General features: G+C 35.1%; 1 long non-coding RNA gene across 1 annotated transcript; it reads left to right on the top strand.

The window, feature by feature from the left end:
* Positions 1-11710: 11710 nt before the first annotated feature.
* Positions 11711-16549, top strand: LOC119695310. The gene is made up of 3 exons (XR_005255168.1): positions 11711-11802; positions 14718-14782; positions 16512-16549. It is a non-coding gene; the product is annotated as an uncharacterized LOC119695310 (long non-coding RNA).
* The last annotated feature ends 4202 nt before the right edge of the window (positions 16550-20751 follow it).

Genomic DNA, 20751 nt, shown 5'->3' with positions numbered 1-20751 from the left:
CCCTGGATTCTTAGGGACTGCAAAACCCAGATTTATGTCCTTGGCACCTTCATGCAATTTTACTAGTGACTCACATCAAGGTGTATAAAAAAAATTCTAGTTTTGAGGGTTTTGATTTAAGAAATTGTCTCACTTTTTTTCATTACCTCAGTTTAGAATTCTCCCTAGGCAAAAACACTTACAAAATCCCAAATGTCCCCAGTGGTTTGGTGAAACATAATTGATGCAATGACTAGAACATTGTGCTGTTCTCAGTAGTCTATTTCCTCTCCATTTGCTGATGTCACACTGAGGTGTCAATTAAAGATGATATGTGCAAGTCTTTTAGGTTGATAATGAGATAAAAGAAAAGGTTGCAAAATGCAAGGTCATAGCTCCACAATTGAGGATGAAATAAATGAAGATGATTTATGGACAAAAAGCAGGGAAGATAGAAATGGAAGGCCCTGATTAATTCATTCACTTAAACACATCCTGCTTAGACGTGATAGAGCAGCCCCTCTATAGGTTTGTACAGTACAATTTTGTGCCCATTACCTGACACATGACAAAATTGTTTCACTAACAAGAAATGGAGCTTATTCTGAGTTGGAGACATACACTTATCAACAGATAACTGTTAAAGATTCACTGCTGCATTAGCTAAGGTACTCACGTATAGGAAAAGATGGAGATAACACGACACCCATCCTGCAAAACCTATTGTCCGAGACATAGCTACCAAGTAATCATTCACACACACGCCCTCCCCTCCTGGAAAAGTGGAAGAGGAATGTGGGTTAGAAATACCATCCAATATTCAGAAACCATAAAAAATAAGTGGGATCAAGAAAAGAAGACACATTTCTTTTTTCTACAATCCAAATTATCTTGGCTAAATAAGACAGCCTCAATTGATCCCTGTTTACTTTCAGCCAGGTCAACTGGCAGACATGGCCTACTTCATACCCACTAATTCTTATTCTGGATGAAGACTGGTTCAGAAGAAAGAAATCTGGCTCAGTTTGGCTCAGTTTGGCTCAATTTGGCTGGCAAACTCCTTCTCCAAAGAATTTAGGTAGAATCCTTAATTGGTTTGGGTTGAGAGGGACACTCCAAGGTCACCTAGTCCAAAACCCTGCAATTAGCATCATTCTACATCTTCAAATAGCTCAAGTTGTTCAGAGCCCTGGCCGACATGACCTTGAATATTTGCAGAGATGAGGCACCCACCTCCTTTCTGGACAGCCTGTCCAGCGTCTCACTACCCATATTGTAAAATGCTTATTCCTCTTATCTGGTCTGAATCTATCTTCTTTTAGTTTAAAACCACTAAACCTTCTCCTATTTCTTTAGTACCTGCTTAAAAATCTGTCCTCATCTTTCTTATACATGCCCTTGAAGTATTGAAGTGGCACAATAAAATCTCCTCAGAGCCTTCTCTTCTCCAAGCTGAACAGCCCCAAGTCTTTCAGCCTTTACTCAGACAGGCGGCACAGCTCATATTTTGTGTCCTTCTCCCAGACATGCTCCAACAAGTCAATGCTATTCCAGTAATGAAAACTTCAGAGCTGGATGCAGCACTCCAGGTGAGGTCTCACCAAGATGAAGTGGAGGGGCAAAATTGCCTCCTTTGCTCTGCTGCCCGAGCTGCTCTGGATGCACTCCAGGACAGGTTTCACTTTCTGGCTGTGATCATACACCAGCACTTCCACATCCTCCTTCGGCAGAGCTGGTCCCGTGTTAATCCCATGGCATTTATTGATAACAGGGATTCAACAAATTAGATTAACCAAGTAAATTACAATCCCTAAAATCTTCAAAGGCATGGCCTCTGAAAATACTTTTGCTATCTTTTCTCAATAGGCAAAGTGAAACTAGAAAACAATTTCCTGCAGATGTTGCTGCAATACAATTCAAGCATTAACTGACCAGAGCTGGAAGAGGGCCTTGAAAAATGTTCTTTGCATCTTTTGCTTCAGCCTACATTCCACCAGGGACTCTCTGAACTATTTACTGCCTTCCTGTGGACAGGCCTACCTACGTGTCTGAGGACAGTTCACCTACCAAGAAAAATCAAATTTGTCTTTGTCAGTACAGGTAAAGGCCAGATTCAGGCAAAATTTTCAGTTAGACTGGTTAAGGGAACTGATGAAAACAAAAAACCTTTTAGGTCCAGAACCTCTTCTTCATAAATTTCTTTTTTCAGCTGATCAGAGGAATACTGTTTGCCTTCTGAGTAAATTTTGCCTCACTGACTTCCTTATGCCATGTTGCCTGCAGCAATATAATTGACCAAAAGACAAAACCCACCCAAACCCCTTTTTTTTTACCCACCCCTGGGTAAAAAAGACAGCCTGACTGAAAACTATGTGTACTCTATGTTTACAGGAATCTCAGTTATCATGGATATTTTACAATTTCTCTACTGTCTTTCTGTTTAGGGAGCATGGTGGGCATAGAAATGTGAATTCAGAGATTAGGACAATCCTTTCCCCCTCTTCCCCCCAACCCACTTTACTCCCAAACATGTTTCATAGGACATATCCTTAATTTTTTATTTTGTTTAAGTCAACAGTGGGCTCCATGACACATTTGATTGCCAGCTGGAGACATCACCATCCTACATATAAACATATCAATCAACTTTTAGTTTAAATTCTGCAGGCAGTCATAATTATACATTAATCTTAGAACTTTCTAGTCAGTTTAATAACTTCTTAAAAGAGGTGAGTGAAATGATGGGTGCTTGTCTGGTGGGATCCCCAGAATATGTATAGAAACCATCTTAACACTTATAAGGGAAATGTAAGGTGAGATGACTTAAGAAAATATACTCCCAAATGAATAAGCATTTACATTAAAACATCTGCATAGTGTATCTATATCTGTAAATAAATACATGTATATACATATACGTAGACATAAAAGTATGTGTATATTCATGTATACCCCATGCCTTAATATATACATTTATTGTATAAATATACATACTGACATAGGCCAGATATTTCTGCTTTTCCTCATAAAACTCAGTTCCTCTATTCAATACCAGTCAAGGTAGGAAAGGTTTTCAGAGAAGTTTTTAATACTGAAGCTGAACCTTTTTTGTCCTGCCTCCAGCTCTTCTACTATAGCTAACAAGACATGCACCTGCCTTTAAGAATTCTCCAGGCAGCTGATAGTCAGAGCTTTCAAGCTACGCTCTTCGTGTCCTAGAGCTGGTGTGTGACTTTTTCCTGTCTCTCTTATCACCTGAACACCAATTTTTCTTTTCTGTTCTGATGAATTTCAACCACTTGTGAATAGGATTTTGCCCTTCTGGGATCTTCTCAATTACCCCTCCCTCCCTCTGCCCCTCCCATATAGCAAATCTCACTGCAGTATTTGAAGCCATTGACACACTGTTTCAGCACATATTCACTTCTCTGCACAGAAAATCCCTTTGGGTCAAGAGTAAGACTCACTGTTTCTTTTTTATACCAAAGAGAATTTTTAAACTCTGCAGAAACTCAGTAATTTCTGAAGCAAGGGCATAAGAAAAAATGTTCACTGCTTTCTGAGGAAAGCTAAAATGTGAAAGAATATAACTCTTGGATGTTCTGAATGTAGCTTTCCTACATGTTTTAAAACTGTTCATGCATAATAAAGCAGAATACAAGATGTATTCACTATTACTCCAAATGAACTTCTATTTTTATGAGCCTGGTTATGAAATGTGGAAGAGTTTGGAATCTGCAGTAGAAGACCATGTGAACTTATGTTACCATTTCAATTTGTATAGTTACTGTTTTCTTTTTGTGATTGGGACTGACTCTGGAACAAAACTACTATTTCAGTTGTGCTCACTATTTATTATATACATATACCTGTCAGGAGAAGAACATCAACAAAATGTTGGTACTAATAATAAACTATAGTATCAGGTTTATAGCAAATATATATGCTAAGTTCATTATTTTGTGGAATATAAAATGACACGAATAAGGTTTATTGGATTGCTCTGTCTTCGTATTTAAGTGGATGGTAAACTACACATCAAATTGAGAACTCTTTACTTGTAATTCCTGAAGCAGATGGCCAGTTCAGTTACTCTCATGAGTAATGACTTACTGAATCAAGTCCATAAATAATTGACATCTACTACTTTGAAATTTCTCTCTTTACTTGGTAGAAATTATTGCATTTCATGCAAAATAAATGGGAATAGGAATGTTTTTGTCAAAGATGACAAAGTCCTTCACAACTCAATATAACTACAACTGGCACATACTGTGGAATTCTAAGAAAGGTCAGGCAGGAGTCAGGTTTTTTGCATTTTGATCCATTCTACCTTACATAAAGAAAATAACATTGCTTAATGATTCTAACTTTGCTTTCAAAGGCATTGGCTAACATTTTCAATCTCACATTCTTAGCACCCCTTGAACTCTTGCCAATTGTTTGACAAAAGAATAAAGACATCACCACAGCAGTTACCATACCTTCTCCTATTATGCAAGAGAGACCCTTCAGTTAAACAAAGATTTCCAATAAAATTTTAAGATCTATAAATTATGGATGCAGTCAGATGGGGCTTTCTGAGATACAAAACACCACACAAGTGAAGAAGAGAAAAATAGCTCACCAAATAAATGAGCTTTGATTGATTTTTCTGATCTTGCAACTCAAGCAAAATGAGATTAGGATCTGAATACTAAATTAGTTCCTAGTATATCCTGTGAACTCTAGCTCATAAATGTAATTTCCAGTCTTCTCCTTGTAAGTTTAAGTTAAGGACCCCTTCTTTGAGCTTTGCCAAATGCCTTGCCAGTGAAATTAAATACCTTTAAATAAATTTACTTTCAAGAGTAAGTGTATCTTTAGTTTCTGTAAGTTTTGCAACCTAAGCTGATTTTGCCTATGAAATAAATAGCTTCCTATCAAGATAAATATTTTCGATATAAGGCATAGTTACATCTTTTGTGTTAGACTTCTTATTGAAGGATTACTTTCTAAGAATCATGAAACACAGATTTATAGAATACACAGTGTATTCCAATGTATAGTATATACAATGTGAATTATATAGATGGGAAAGGAAAGGATCTAATTATCTACTGAAACTCATGAGTCATTCTGTATTGAGGCAGAAGCTGAGCATTTAAATGAAAGCACAGGGATGTTCATCTGGTTTTTTACCAAAGATGATCTTGATCTTTCCTTTAGTTTGTCCACATCTCTCATAAGAGACCCAGCAGGAGCTTTACTGTTTCCAGGCTAACAGCAAAGGAAATAGAAATACCATAACTGCTGCCCTGCATGTGACAGTCAATTTGAAATACTGCATTTCAGATCCCCACACTGAGCTGTAAATTGCTATCTCCACTGTGTCAGACAATAAGAATATCTCTAGGTCTGTATTAGAAGAAAAAGAAAAGAAAAAAAAGAAAAGAAAAAAAATGAAAAGAAAAGAAAAGAAAAGAAAAGAAAAGAAAAGAAAAGAAAAGAAAAGAAAAGAAAAGAAAAGAAAAGAAAAGAAAAGAAAAGAAAAGAAAAGAAAAGAAAAGAAAAGAAAAGAAAAGAAAAAGAAAAAAAAGAAAAAGAAAAAGAAAAAGAAGAAAAAGAAAAAGATTGAAGATACAGGGATACAGGCATAAAGGCTTTTATTTGGTTCTTTGTTTTAACTCTGTGAAATTAATGGGATTGTAATTTATCAAACAGAAAATTTTCTTGCTTATTTTATGTATTAGTGTTATTGAGTTTCCTAACGTTTTTCATATGGGAGCCCTGCCTGTGTCTGAGCAGTCTTCTTCTTTCCATATTTCTGTAGGACAAAAATCATGAAAACCTGTCCTTGATAACAAGGGTAAAAATCATGAAAAGCTGTCCTTGATAAAAGTCAGTTTCCAAGTCCTTGGCATAAACTTCATGCTTTAGATGTTCTGTTGGGATAACAGTTTTTTCTTTCTTCTTTTAGGACTTATTCTTAGAAGCAAATGCTGTGTAGCTCTACCTTAATATACATTATTGCATTGTTAATATTTTCATAGTGAAGACTGTTATGATATGCTGCTACAGGTTAATGTTTTTCTGGGGTTCTCAGTCTGTTGTCTTCTCAAGTCAACTTGAAACTCACTCTGTAGGAGATGAGACACTGTGCAGCATTTGGAAATACCTGAGTTACTGGTAGAGTTACATGAAATATATGAGTTACAGGAGCAGGAAGGGGCAACAGGGATGTAAAATTCTGAGCTGATGCTTAAAATTCTTCTGGTGCCTTCTTCCACCAAAACATATCTGTTTCTAGTTGTTGCATTGCATGGTTTTGCATACTGGCATGATTGACAGTCTTGGTAATTCCTATGCAGTTTGACAGAACTCAGCATGTTATTATCAGAAAAAAAATTTATATACTAATGTGTTTTAAATAAACAAGTAATATATCTAATCATGACAAAAGTATGGCTGAAGAAAACATTAGACATGGGAGTGAAGCAGAGAGTTTGACACCAACACAATCACAGGATTCTAAGAAGAGGTCTGTTACATGGTGCAACAGTAAGTTTGAAGGTGATGGTACTTATTTTTTATACTTTGTTCATATTTAGAATATATATTGTAAGGGTGCTTTTTTGATGTTTAGCACATATTCGTGATATATTTAGTACATTTTTATGACAATTGTTGATTTTATGAGAATTAGAGCTTGGTTGGACTCTTTAAGGAAGAGAGATTGGAATAGTGCATATGTGGAAGGATGACTATATGACTAAATTTCTGCACAGGCTAAAATGTTCACTGCTAAATGACATATTTATGTGCAGCAAATTTACCCTTACAAAGAATTGCAAAGACTTCTAAAAAAGTGACAGACATGTCATGCATGAGCATGACATTGCCTTAGAGTAAACTGTATAGTTTCTGTAGTCAGTATATTTTGACATGGAAAGCTCGCCTGGAGCTTGCTAGTACAAATTATTTGATACAATACCATTTCTTTTCCTATGTGTGCTCTGTTCTCCCAGTCTGGTGAATATTTGAATAATATATTGTTGACACAGTTTGGTGGAACTTACATTTATTTTGTAAAAGAAAGGGATCTCCAGATGCTTAGGTCAAATAGGCATCAAAGTACAATGAAAAAATAGGACTAAGATTAAAAAAATTTTTTCTCAGATGCCGAGATGTGTAACAGGACACTTGTGATTCCAAACAAAGTTAATTGGAAATTCACCTTTCTCTTGAATGAGATCAGAATTCAGTTTAAAAATGTAAATGTTGTACAAGTGAGCAGTATTGCATCTATAGAAACAGTTCTTCAATGCCTGCTTCTTTCTATTGGACGTATTAAAAAAAAAAAAAGAAAAACAAAACAAACAAAAAACCAAGTTGTCTTTTAAAGGCCAACAGAATATTTTACTTGTTTTTTCTGGTCACAGTGTTCAAAATAGAATATCAGGATCAGAACATCAAAGTCACGTAAAGACAAAAGATATCATATTATAGAAATGTTTATTTCTCTTAAAGCTGCAGCATTGCAATTAATTTTTTGAAGAATAATTACATGGACACAATATTTTAAGAGAGTGTTTTTGTTTTCTCCTAAATGTTCTACATGAAACAAGAGATAATGGTTTTAAACCATCTACCATTGATGTCAAATGAGACACCAAATGTTAGTCAGGAGTTTTTAGTTATCATCTCTGCCCTCCTCTTCTTGTTTGATGTATTGTCTTTGAAAGGATGACATAAACTTCAAAATACAAGGTTAATATTGATGATTATTTTAATAGTGGACAGTGGTTGTAGCAGCACTCTCTTGTATCCAGCTTATTTTGCAAAGAACTTCGTTCTCATCTACTATAATTAGAATATATTGTAGCTTTTTCTTGGCATTGCGATTAAAGTGACTGGGGTAAGATATTTCAATTATCTACATGCTGCATAGTTCAAGAAAGTACATCTGTAAATATTTTCATCTTCTCTTGGTCAAGAATAAAATGTGACTTCAAGACTGGAGATTCAGATGTGGGTTCTTTAAGCATAGTGTTTGGGTCTTAGATTCAAAATTTGATGCACCAATAATTGAGGTAGCACTTAATGGAGTTGATGAAGAATAAGGCAAAGAGAAACTTTAATAAGTTTACAGGTTTATGACATTGTTTTAGAGTTGACAGGAAAATGTTTCTCTGAGAGCCCTGATAATGAAGTTCCTTTCAGCATTTTTGTTTATAGTCCCTGTTTTATTATTTATGTGATAACTCCGAAGATAATTATTCATCACAAAATCCCTATTAATTCTTAATACTTGGTGCTGTGGGTACAATAAACATGGTGTATCTATTAGGCTGGTTTTAAATCCGTGCAAGAGTAATGATGAGCGCATTTAATAACAATAAGTAGGTTAACAATAACATTTACTCATCAGAAGGACTTCCACCATATCAAGTTGTTATAAGCTGTGGAAGAGATGGAAGTGGATGTAGCATTTCAAGTCTGAGTTAATTTCATTGACTTTAATGGTCCCTTGGGCGATGAATTATTAGTGAGGTAACAGCAAATGAAAAACATTCAGAGCACTATAAAAGTTGCCCCACTTGAGATTACATATTAACTTTCATTTACCTGGAGGTGATTTTTCTGTGGAGACAAGGAATTGGTTTTGCACAACCACTTTCTCTTCTCTTTCTCATGAGTGTTTTGGGAAAATATTTTTTGTTTGCTTCTGTTGACTTTATTTTCTTTTGATGATCATAATAATTTTATTCAATTTCATTAGTCTAAGTCAAGCCCTTAAAAATACCTCGCTTTGTGTGTTCATTAAAGAATGGGACACAAAATTATCTCTGCCTTAAAATATCTTTTTTGAGTTGTCGTTCTGCTCTTCTCTTATGTAGATGGAAAAACCTGTTCTGAAACTTTTTGAAAAGTGATTTTGAACTGGATGCTGTTGAATAAACAAGCCTATGGACCAAAGAAGCCTATGGACCATAACATTCTATGAACAATATTTAGTGGTTTCAGAGTTCCAGTGGTAGTACTGAGTTGATGGATCATTTAAATGTTGTTTTTCCAACCTTGATGGGTCTATAATTTTATATCTCATAAGCATAGTTGTCCTAACAAGGTGCTTCTCCATTCTTTGCATGATCCTCAAGCAAATAATTGATTGTTGAATATTCCACCAGAATAATTTTCCAACCATATTTGATACACCTATGGATGTTTATTTAAATTACTTTATATATTTTAAAACTTGCTGCAACAGAGAAGACAGGTTTTATTTTTTTAAATAGTAATACTTTGCTTATTTTCTACTTTCCTTTCTCTGCAGATGTACCAGTTTGGCCAAAGGTTGTTACAATTATCTGACAAAACATGTCTATTTACCACTTCCTGCTGTGTTGCCCTCACAAACCAAGCAGTGCAACACCATAGGATATCAGTGGTATCCAAATTATATTAAATACATCAAAAGAAAATGAATCAAACGGAAAAAAAACCCAAACCAAACCAAAACAAAACAAAGCCCCAAAAGAAATAAAAATAAACCAAAACAAAACAAAAGCAACAAAAACAAACAAACAAACAAAAATTTAAAAAAAGACCAACCAACCAAAAAAACCCATGCAACTGATGCATTGTTTCTTCCAAATGCAAATATGAAAGTTTTTCATCAAGATGAGTATCTAGAGTAGAATTTTACTATAGCCTGCAGCTTGGTGAGGTTGGCTTCTTGCATCTACTCTGTCCCCCCAGAGTAAAAGCTTTTCTCTGAAGCTCTAAATTGCCTTACTCCTGCACCCTGTACTGTGATCATCATTCAACATTGGCATCAAATGAGTCTTTGAATCCCAAAGAAAATATTCTATAACCTCTCCATCTACTTTGTCTTCCTGGAGCAGGTAGATCAACAGCTCAAGGAGGCAGGAGAAAACAGTTTTTCTTCCCTTATCCCACTCCTTTTCTGGCCCAAGAGACCTCTGCTAAAAATCCATGTTGAAATTTTCACAATGGTGAAATAGTCTACAAAAGTTTAGAGAGCTCCACTGGCTCCAGTGGAGGAAAGTTTAGAGAGCTACAAAAGTTTAGAGAGCTCCACTGGCTCCAGGAAATAGATGTGCCCTTTGTTGCATCCCTCTTTTGGGCTCCACACAACTCTTTCTGCTCTGCTGCTTTCTGCATGCTCCCAGTGGGCACGTCCTGTGAAATGTGGAAGAGTCTTAAAGGAGACATAAATGGAAACATAAAAGGTGTCCCTCTTCAGTATGTCATCTTCTCAAAAAACAGGGGAGCTGTTTTTTCCTGTGAGAAATTTGAGAATATTGGTTCTGTTTGTCCAGTATTAAAAACCTATTTATCACCACTATTGTATAAAAACTCCTGTGTAATCAAGTTTATTTCCTTGACCCTGGCCCTCACTTTTCTCCTCATGATATAGATGTGTCATATGAGGAAAGATATTGATTTCTGTACTTATTTTAAAGGGAGTTTTCATTATGGGTCTTTTAAAATAATTTTTATTCTAATACAAATATTTTCTATCCACTGAATTGTCCTGTCTTCATAAATGAGTGTACTGCCATACCTGATTTTTTACTATGAAAACTCTAAAGCACTTTCTTTTTTCAGACCTGTTATTTTTTTCAGTTTCTCATCTTGAAATCTAACATTTCAAATGTTCCTATGATCTTCTTACATCTCAGTCCTGGAAAAGAAAAAAAATTGCCAATGTTCAGGTGATAGGAATTTTCATTTGCATTTTAATGGTCTCTTTTCTAGTGGGTCTCCTTATGTATCCCTGAAGAGCTACAAAATAGAGCAATTGTTGTTCAAATGTCACCATTAAAACAAAACCAAAAAAGGTAATAATAATTCAGATTTGTTGCTATATAATTTTATAGGCAGACTTCAGATCCTCTCCATGCCAAGTTTACTCTTGTTTCATGATCACTAACGAATTATACATACCAAGAATGAGATTATTTTATATCTCCTCTCTTTCTTTTCACCTTTCAGTGATTTGTTCACTTTGCAGAAGTGTTTTTCATTTTGTGAGTTCCTTACAAACAAATTTTAACTGATTGTGTTTGCTTATTTGCAATTATTTTTTTTAATATCTTGATCAGTTAAGTAGCATGAAAGGCTTTCCACCTCTTCATGTGTTGACAAAACATTTTATGAACAGGAAATTAGCACTTCTGCAATCAATTGGAAAGCTGCATTATTTTTTCTTTCTTGGAGATGACAATTTTTTACGTGTAATCACTTAGATCTTGAGAGGAATAACCAGATGGCAAATTTGCACCAGAACCCATCCCTCAGAAAAAGCCATGAATAGAGATGGGTGGGAAAAAATGCAATGAAAAACTTCAGAACAGAATAGTTTTAATACTAACTACTGAGCCTTAGCTATTGATTTCCATATACATGTTGTATTAAGAGTTATCTGCTGAGGGAAGTTATTCCATGGTAAACTGGGATGCAAATTTACAGTACATTGGTTACTCTGCATTAACTCCCTGTGAGGAAACAGCATGAGGCAACTTGTTTTACCTTAAAAGTGTCTTGCTTAAAGGTGCTCTTTTTATGGAGGAGTTAGTGGACTGTAAATTCTAACCCAAGCTTATTAACATTAAACTGTCTGAATAGATAAAGTCTTATTTGTCTGACATTAATTTTCAATCATCTCTGTGCTAAAGACTTGTCATTGTTGCTCTTCTACAGTCAGAAATTCCTTGAGTTCACGCCAGTGTTCGTACACCAGCTGATGTATCCATTGACTATCGATGTTCATCCTCCTTCCTCACCATGATATTCACCTGTTACAAAGGACCTAAGGTGGGTCTAATATACAAAAGAAATATAATAATAATAAGTGCTACACTTGTAGATGTGTTTCTTCAGAGACAGGAAAAACATGGTACCAAGCCCTTGTGATGTTATATGCCTGGAAGTTTGAGAGCTATCTGAGATCAAATTAAGCACCCAAACTCCTTCAACTTGAGAAAGTTGGCATTGCAACTTGTGCCTGTCTCAAAATGATCGTGAAGTGCACCCATACACTTCTAAAGATTGCAGTAATTGTCAGTGATTGTCTTCTAGTAATTCCAAAGGCGATTTGGAGTCTCAGTAGATAGGAAGTCCATTGAGAATTATTGGGTAATATTTGCCACTGATTACCATGACTGTTTTTGGAGTAGATAATGAGCTGTGTGAATGATGAGAATTTGTACAGCAGGTACAGTTTCCAGAGCTGACATTTTTGAGCACTTTATATTCTTTTGTCTTCAGAGTTCAACAGATTATGAATCTCCACAAAGTTTATCTGTACATGGAAGTAAAGAAAAGAAGCTAGGGATGGTCTAAAAATTATTTCAGTATGAAGGTCTTTTGATAAAGAACAAGGAAAAAGGGAAACAAAACTTTATTTCATTCCCTCAAACGAATGGAGATGGGGTTTTCTGTGAAACAGAACTGATTTTATTTTTGTCAAAAATCCTATATTTAGTAAAAGTAGCTTGGATGAGTGGAAGAGAACAGAATCAGGTGGTGTTTCATGATTGGGTCTGAATTTAAAGAATATTAATGTTTCACAGAAAATACTAGCACAAAAGCTTTTCTTGCTTAAAGATATGTATTTTTTTCTTGAAGTGTAATGCGAAATGTCAATTGCCAAAAGCTATTCGAATATTAATTGAATAACCAGCATATTTTTCTTTCTGCCTGATTGACTGTCCTATAAAACTTTTGACATAAAATGGGAAGTATTTTAAAAAAAGGATTAAAAACTCAATTCCAGGCCATTGCATTGACATCCAGGAATGACACATGCTTCAAGCCAGCATGGATCCTGACTCATTGTTTGTAGCTGAAAAGAATCATATAGGCTTGTGTCTTAGCAATATTCTAAGAAGATAACTAATAAGAAATAACTTATTGGTAACCTCTCTAGAATCACTTTCATTTTCAGAGAATGCTCTGGGCTTGACAGCTCCAGGAAAGGGCAGGAGCAGACAAAGAGTGTAATATAAGTCTGAACACTGCTTTGTGGCTCTTTTTTTTTCCTTTCTCGGTATCTGTTATAAGTAAAAATAGATTACCATAGATCTTTTGAACCCAGAGCAGACATTTGAACTGCCATTTTCACCTCTGATTTCCATCAAGGTATTTTACAGGCACTTAGTAAAGTATCCTGTATATCAAGACACACACACACACCAAAAAAAAAAAAAAAAAAAAAGAAAGAAAGAAAGAAAAAAAAGAAAAAAAAGGAAAAAAAGGGATAGCGCTCAGTGCTTCTGTTCTGTGGTGGTAAGAGGCAGCGCGCTGCACTCTTTGTAGTCCACAACTAGGGAGTTCAAAAGCTCTAACAATGGACTTGTATGCAGCCCATGCTTTCTTGTGCTACTTTTATTCTGAGCAAAATGTATTCAGTTAACAAAGAAATGGGAAATAGTGATCTTAAAACAATTTTCATGCCAGAAATTGGATTTTTTTGGTGGTATAATGAACTGATGTCCTGTAAAAGGTCAAAAAAAAATTAGATCAGTGAAAGTATTTGATGGCTGGGAGGAATGTAACTTGTCTGTATTTATACAAACTTTTCCTCTAAGAGAGCTGCCCAGTTACTTTAATATAATCAATAGGAAGAGTCAGACACATGATGAAAATGTGTTCCAATTCTACTCATGTGTATGACATGAAAATGGAGAACTACAGTTTAGATGGACCATTTGAAAACTGCAAAGAAACCATCCATTGAATGAACAAGGACATGAAAATGCACAAGTTATTAATTTAGTATTTGCACAAAAGATTCTTGGGAGATGTTTGAAGTTAGGTTTCAGAACTAGCAGGTCTCCTGATGATTTATTCTCCAATTTGAGTCCAAGACTGGGTTGTAAGTGAAAGATAATAGCACTAGATAATTGACAATAAAATAAAAAGCACCTGCAGGTGAGATACATACAATTTATTATTAGCAAATTTGTCAGTCCATAGAGACTCCCAGCTGTGTTTTCTTCATCAGAACAAGAACATGGGGCTGTAGAAACATTCCACACTCTGCCCTTACATGTGTCTTTTCTTGATGAAAGGCAGTGGTCATTTCCTCAAAATTTTATCTACAAGGCTTAATTCTCTGTCCTTCTGCTTCTCTGTGCTTTCACTGTTATTCCAGAAGGCCTGGTATAGATATTTTAAAAACACCTTGCAATTTATGATCTCTGCCCTATCACCCTTGAAAGCTAACTGTATTTTTTTTACTACTTGGTTATGCACTTGCTAGAATTACCCTCACACTAAATTGTGGGAAAATCCTTATTACTGGAAATTTGGAGTTTCAATGATTTGTGGATTTGTTTCTAGGGAAAAAATAAAAAGGAGAGATTAAAAATCACATAAAAGCAAGACACTGAAGGGAGGAAAAGTAAGCGAGGCTGAAACAACAATCATGGTTTAACTTGGGTTTTCTTTGTTACTACTAATGGTTATTGCCATCTGAGAAGGAAGTGTGTATTGGTTAGAGAGCCAGTGCATTTTATATATTATTAAAAATAATAAATACTTTTCACCTTCACAGAAGTTTTTCATGCTCTATTGATCTGTCCATGGAGACCTGTCATTGAAGATACAATGCTTGAGTATTCTACTCCAAAATCACAACCAGTAGAGGACAGTGTTTTCAAAAATATCAGAAGAATGGCCATAGATTGTTGACTGTCTGATAACATTATACATGACATTGCTTTCAGGTCAGCATTTCTGAAAATGGCAAATCTTTCTAGGGAGTCAACTCGACTGGTCACAGATAGCACAGGTAAGCACTGTTGGCAAAATGTAGCATTTTGTAAATTCTGTAAAGTCACTCTTGCTAAGATGCTTCCTCTGCTCACCTTTTGACAGACAAAAATATGTAAAGCAAACGATCCAGTTACTAATAAAAATATTCTATTTATAATTGTGTATTATCAATCTTTGGGAAGTCTTTTTACATTGCAAAGTTAGTCTTGCTCCAGAAAATTCTCTAGAAAGTTGTAATGTGAACTTTTTAAATGGTATTTTTCTCCATTTTGCATATTCTTATATGGCTTTGTCCAGGTCCTCAAGAAAAAATTAATATAGACAGTAGGTGTTAGACTATTTTCAGAAGTATAAGAGCTCACACATGCACAAAAAAAACCCCCAAAAATCAAAAACCAAAAAAAAAACCCCAACCAAACAAAAAAAAAATCACCACAGGTATTGACAACAGAAACAAATTATGAAATCTGACAATGAAAATAAGTAGAATTGAGATAAAAATTTGCCATGCTTTTTACTACAGCTGGCGGATTAGAATTACATTTTACATGAAGGATCAAAGATCTAACTGTTGTGTACACATGTTTTGTTAAAAGCAAAACTAAATTAAACAGAAAGCCTAGTAAGATGCAATTAAAATATCTGCTGAAGGAATTCTTCTACAATAATGATGTTAATAACAATAAGCTGTAAGTTGTGGCCCAGACATCTATTAAAAAAATTAATTACTTAGGTAGTTGCCAAAAGATTCTTGGAATTTGATGCTATCAATTCATTAGAGCATAAAAATACATCTGTACTACATGACCTTTCTGAAATTTGATTTGGTTTTCTAGTTTGAAATTTATTCAGTTAAATAATTTTTTAGGTGGAAAATTGGGTGGAAAGAGCATGAGGTGATCATCTTTAATTTTTTCACTAGAGGCATTACAATAATTTGCAAGAAAGCCTTTCCCTTCAGTATTTGAAAGGTAAATACAGACACGTACTTGTGGAAACAAGGCTATTTTTACCTGCAAACTATTTCATCCCTCAAATTAATGCTGACTTCTTCAACCATCATGTAAATTCATCATGTTTAGAAGTCATTTCTTGTAAGCTTTATAAGTAGCAGCATATTTTCTCCTCGATTCAGTCTGTCCATCGGAAGCAAGCTCAAAATAGTTGAAACTATCTTTTCAATCACACTACTTGGAATCTAAAAATTACTCCACTTCTTTCTGATCCTTGGAAGCAAACTCAATTCATTTTGACATGTTGTCAAGAAGGTCTACTTTTGTTTTCAAGAAAAGCAATGGAGAGATGCAAGGCTCACTAAGAAACTGAATTAGTCCTCCACTTGTTTTATAACAATCCTGAACCCAGGATCACAAGTCCCAAGCAATGTAACACAACTGTCATATTCATAGGAGAAATTCTGTAAATCCTTATTTCCTTAAGAAAAGAGAGAAGTAAGAAAAATGACCATGAGAAACAAAAACATTTGGGTGTTCTGCATGTTAAATCTAGACAGTATTATCTTCCTTAACAAAAGCCTCAACCAGTTTCAGTTTTATTTCTACTTCTGTTTCTTATTTTATATTACATTTATTATGAAGATATAAGAACCATAGCTCTTGCTAGAACTCAGATGCTGGTTTGATTTAAGAACAGTAAGTTAGTATATAAATCACAAGCTAAACTCTCTCCCGTGGTGTGAAGACTTCTCTTTTCTGCAATTAGATTTTTGTTGGATTATTTTTCAGATTTTAGAAATAAGGCTGAATTATGAGGAAAACCACTGGATTCATGCAAATAATTTGAAAGGTAGGTTTGTAGTGGTAGCTTACTATAATTTTTTTATAAATAGGTTTAGAATTTCTGTCTTTTCAAATGTATTCTGAAGCACATTTATTGTATGATTTATGACATCTGTCACTTCCGCAAGTATCCCCATGGATTTAGGGGGAATTACTTCTGTGAGCAAATGCCACCTAAAGTGCAAGATGTCCACAGAAATTAGAAATAGGCCTCCCTAGTGCCTAGCTGGTCACTAAAAACATTTCCTATATGACATTTTCATGTTTACGTTTTAAGATTTTGCCATATGTTTTGTATTGTAAATGCTGAAAAGCCTTCTCTTTTTTTTTTTTTTTTTTCTCCTCAAGATCAAACTATTTCTGATATTCTCATTTCTATTTTATGGATTGCACAGTATTCCATAATAGTCATAAATAAATAAGACACAGATCTGAACCCATGTTTAGTGTATCATTCAATTTTTAATTTCTTTCATGACAGTAACTCTTTTCTTCATCACATATTCCTACTGTTCCTAAACACTTCAAAAAACCACCATGGTTGTAGCCTTAGATGGAACTGCACAGCATTTAATAGTTTGCAATTTCATATGATTTGGGTAGTGTTCTACACAATTTGCATTGGTATTTTGCACAGCAAGCCAACAATTATTAACAATATATTTTTCCCTGTCCTGTTGGTACATCTCTGTTATTCATAGAGGGCTACAAGTGAGTTAATTTTCAGAAACAGTGGTTTGAAAGAGGTCTGGGTTGTTTATGAACACTGGCTTTTCTCTTATTTCTAATTAGTGTGAAATGGTTCCAAACAGGAGTCAGTACTGCAGAAGTCTGTGCTGCACAAAGCCAGCCTTGTTAACGGACACAGAGAACAGTTTGTTTTGCCGAATAAACAACTTTGTCATAGTGCCTTTCAAAAATAATATAATCCAGTTTACCAGCTGCCCTCTGAATGTTGAATGCTGTTGATGTGCATCTGGAGGTCTTTCTTGGGGATTAAAAATCTTTATTCCTATTTAGAGTCCCAGGCCTACTTAGAGAGAGATTCAAAAGAGAATCAGTCATAAAAGTGCTATTTTAATTTTTTTTAATCTGTTATATATTATTTTTTCTATAGAGTTGAATTGAAACTTAATCTTTGCATAAATTTCTTAAACTTTGTGTTGTGCCTTGCATAGATACAAAGTGTTGCATTCTGGCATATACTGATTCTGAATAGCTGAGGAAAATACATTAGCTTAGGTCTTGGTGTAGGTTTTGAAATTAAACATTCTGCTCTGTCTCAAAACAGGTAGTGGAGATAGATATTCTTTTGGAGCTTCTGCAGTAAAGCAGTTTCTAAACATTTTAATTTTCCAAGAATACCTAGCACACTCTTATTGTCATTTCTATAATGTTGCATATGGGAATGGATAGTTTCATCAGGCAAGAAAGAAACCTGAAATTATGCATAAAGCTGCCTTTGTTGTTGACAACAGCATTGCTATTAAAAGTAAAATTAGGCAGTCTTGTATGTGGTTTCTCTTCTCAAACTTGAGCAGGCTTGGTAGCCTTGCACTACCCTGTATGATTTTAGTTACCTCATGTTGATCTTCAGCTGTAATCATCATGCAGTCTAAAACAAGGACTAGTTCAAAGGCATAACTTAATGTTAGATACTGCTCTGAGAACTTCATCTGCAATGTCCCATTAAAGAAGCTCTGAGTCAATAAGGGGAGTACAAAAGCAAAGGATATGTGAGTGTGACCACTGTCAGTAGAAGGGATATGTGCGAACTCCTTAGGATACCAGTTATACTTTCCATGTTATTAACAGGAACTTTCCTGTTCTCTAAACTGAAGGAGCAACTGACACTTCAAAAATTTAAAATTACTGTGTGTAGAATCCTGAGGTTCAGAGATGCAGCCAACAGGAAGGAAAGGAAGGGGAAGGTTATGCTATGACAACATTGCACTTTGTGTATTTTTTTGCAAGAAATATTTGTCACAACAGAAGGAAAAAAGAACAGTAGTGTGTTCAACCTGATCTCTTCTCCCAGGCACTGTGTGTGCCATAATGTATCTCGCCTTTGGAGGGCAGGCTGCTCATGCTGTGTAAACAGTGAAGAATACTCCTGAGCCTGAGAATTTATGTGACCTCCACTGTTTGAGAAGACATTTTTGGACATCATGAGGTGTTCTGGTTGTAAAAATTATGAAAGCTACAGGCAGATAAAAATTAAATGCTCTAGGGGAAAAAAAATCATCAATGCTTCTGCACTGAAATTAAACTTTGAAAGTGAATTTGTCCCACCTATAAGAAATGCTTTCCTTCCTCAGTAAAAGTAGATTATGAGGCTGTCAAGTATGATGGTAATAAACTGGGGAGAACAGACTTTGTCAAAGTTCAAGTGTGACTGTTGATTTATTAATTTTAATATTGCATTAATTGTCTCCCCTTCCTCTTTTTTTCTTTCTTTCTTTTTTTTTCTTTCCTTATGTTTCTGCTAATGAATATGGCTAGTTATATCTTCTTGTTTGTCTTTTTTCATTTTTCTTTTTTACTTGCTATCTGTACACCCCCCACATTCTGATCATCTGTGCCTGTCAACATATCAGTAAAGTGGAAGGGCATAGACTCAAAGATCTACAGTAGGAAGAATGATCACTGCAGGTATGATACCAGAATGTAACTCATACCTTGATGGACATCTTTGAAAGGAAAATGTCATTTGTCTCAACCCTGCATCTTTTTCAGCTTTGTAATGTACAACTTTAGATATACTTTCTAATTTGGCATTAAAATGCAGCTCAGGGCACAAAATAAGCATTTCTTTCTGGTCACCTTAACAAAGAGCTATGTGAGCTTGTTGAACATGTAAGCATATAAGAAAGCTGCAATTAAGAGTTATACTTATCATAGAGGTGTCATTGATTTGAAAGAATGAATATAGCAGCTGCCTCCCTTCTTCTCCTTTCCCTTCTCCCCTTAGCGTCAGACGGAATGCCTTGGGCTTTCAATTTCAAAAGTCTTAGTAATATAAAATGTGTGACTTGATTACTTTCTAGAATTAAGAGGGTAAAAAGTCAAGAACTAGATCTCTTTAACTCTGCCAGAGTGGAAGAGACATGACATGAAAGAGTCTATATTGAATACCCCTCCCTTTCCTATATGACTCCCTCACCTGTAGTTAGCCTAATTAAACTGAATAGGGGACTGCTCTTAATTGGCCCCCTGCTCTATTAAGTAATGCAGATTACACAATTGAAGAAATTTTAATTTCTTGGAATCTAATCCATTCTCTCAATGGTGGGCTTTGAATTATTTTTCTTCCTTGGTTTTAAATGCTTGTGTAAGAGGCCAAAGACCCTGAAAGATGTCATACAGACAGATTAGAAAATAAACATTTTCAAGTAACTTCTTTCATCAATTCTTTTTTTCTCTACGTAAAGTGTGTTACAAGACGAATTAGAAAGTTAAGTGTCTCCAGATTTCTGAATTTACAAGCCAAATCTGAATAAGTCTACATTATGCCTTTGTTTTAACAATTTGGATTTACTTAGAGACAGAAATATCTGTGGTTAACACAAATATTGAATTTTATGGAGCTCTGTCTTGCAGTACAAACTGAGCGAGGTTGCAGTATGAACTGATATCTTAACAGTCAGACCTTTAAAGAAATTTGGGCACTATTATTTTCCAATCATCTTTTGCAGTCATCAATAATCATAGGATTTTAGAAGTGAAAATACTCATCTGCTCAAGCCCAGTTTGCCCAACAGCTACCGATACAATAATATCAGGTCATGGAACATTTGTGAGGGCCTTAATCTTTTATGATCATACATTTCCCCATTTCTCTACACATCAAGAGTATGAGTACACTCAAAAATTTGTGTTGAGTCCAACTGAATAATTCTGGGACAAATAAGAGGTTCTCATTCTCAGATTGGGATAGGTAATTTTTCCAGTCAACTTCAGTGTTTGAGATCAGATTTAATGCTTTCAGGAAGACTTTATTAGCATGCCTTACCATTTCCAAAGTGACATTCTGGAATGTCTAGCTGGAGCTATTTCGATGTCTAATGCCTCCTATTAAATGACTTTTACCTTTAACCATGACCTTCTATCCTCCTGCACTATAAGTAAATTATTTTCCTTCCTCCATTTTCTTTCTATACGTACTCTAGTTTTTCAGTAATGCAAT

The sequence above is a fragment of the Motacilla alba genome, chromosome Z, assembly GCF_015832195.1.
Source record: "Motacilla alba alba isolate MOTALB_02 chromosome Z, Motacilla_alba_V1.0_pri, whole genome shotgun sequence".
NCBI lineage: Eukaryota > Metazoa > Chordata > Aves > Passeriformes > Motacillidae > Motacilla > Motacilla alba.
The sequence above is the reverse complement of the archived record's forward strand: the minus strand, read 5'-3'. Positions and strand labels throughout refer to the sequence as shown.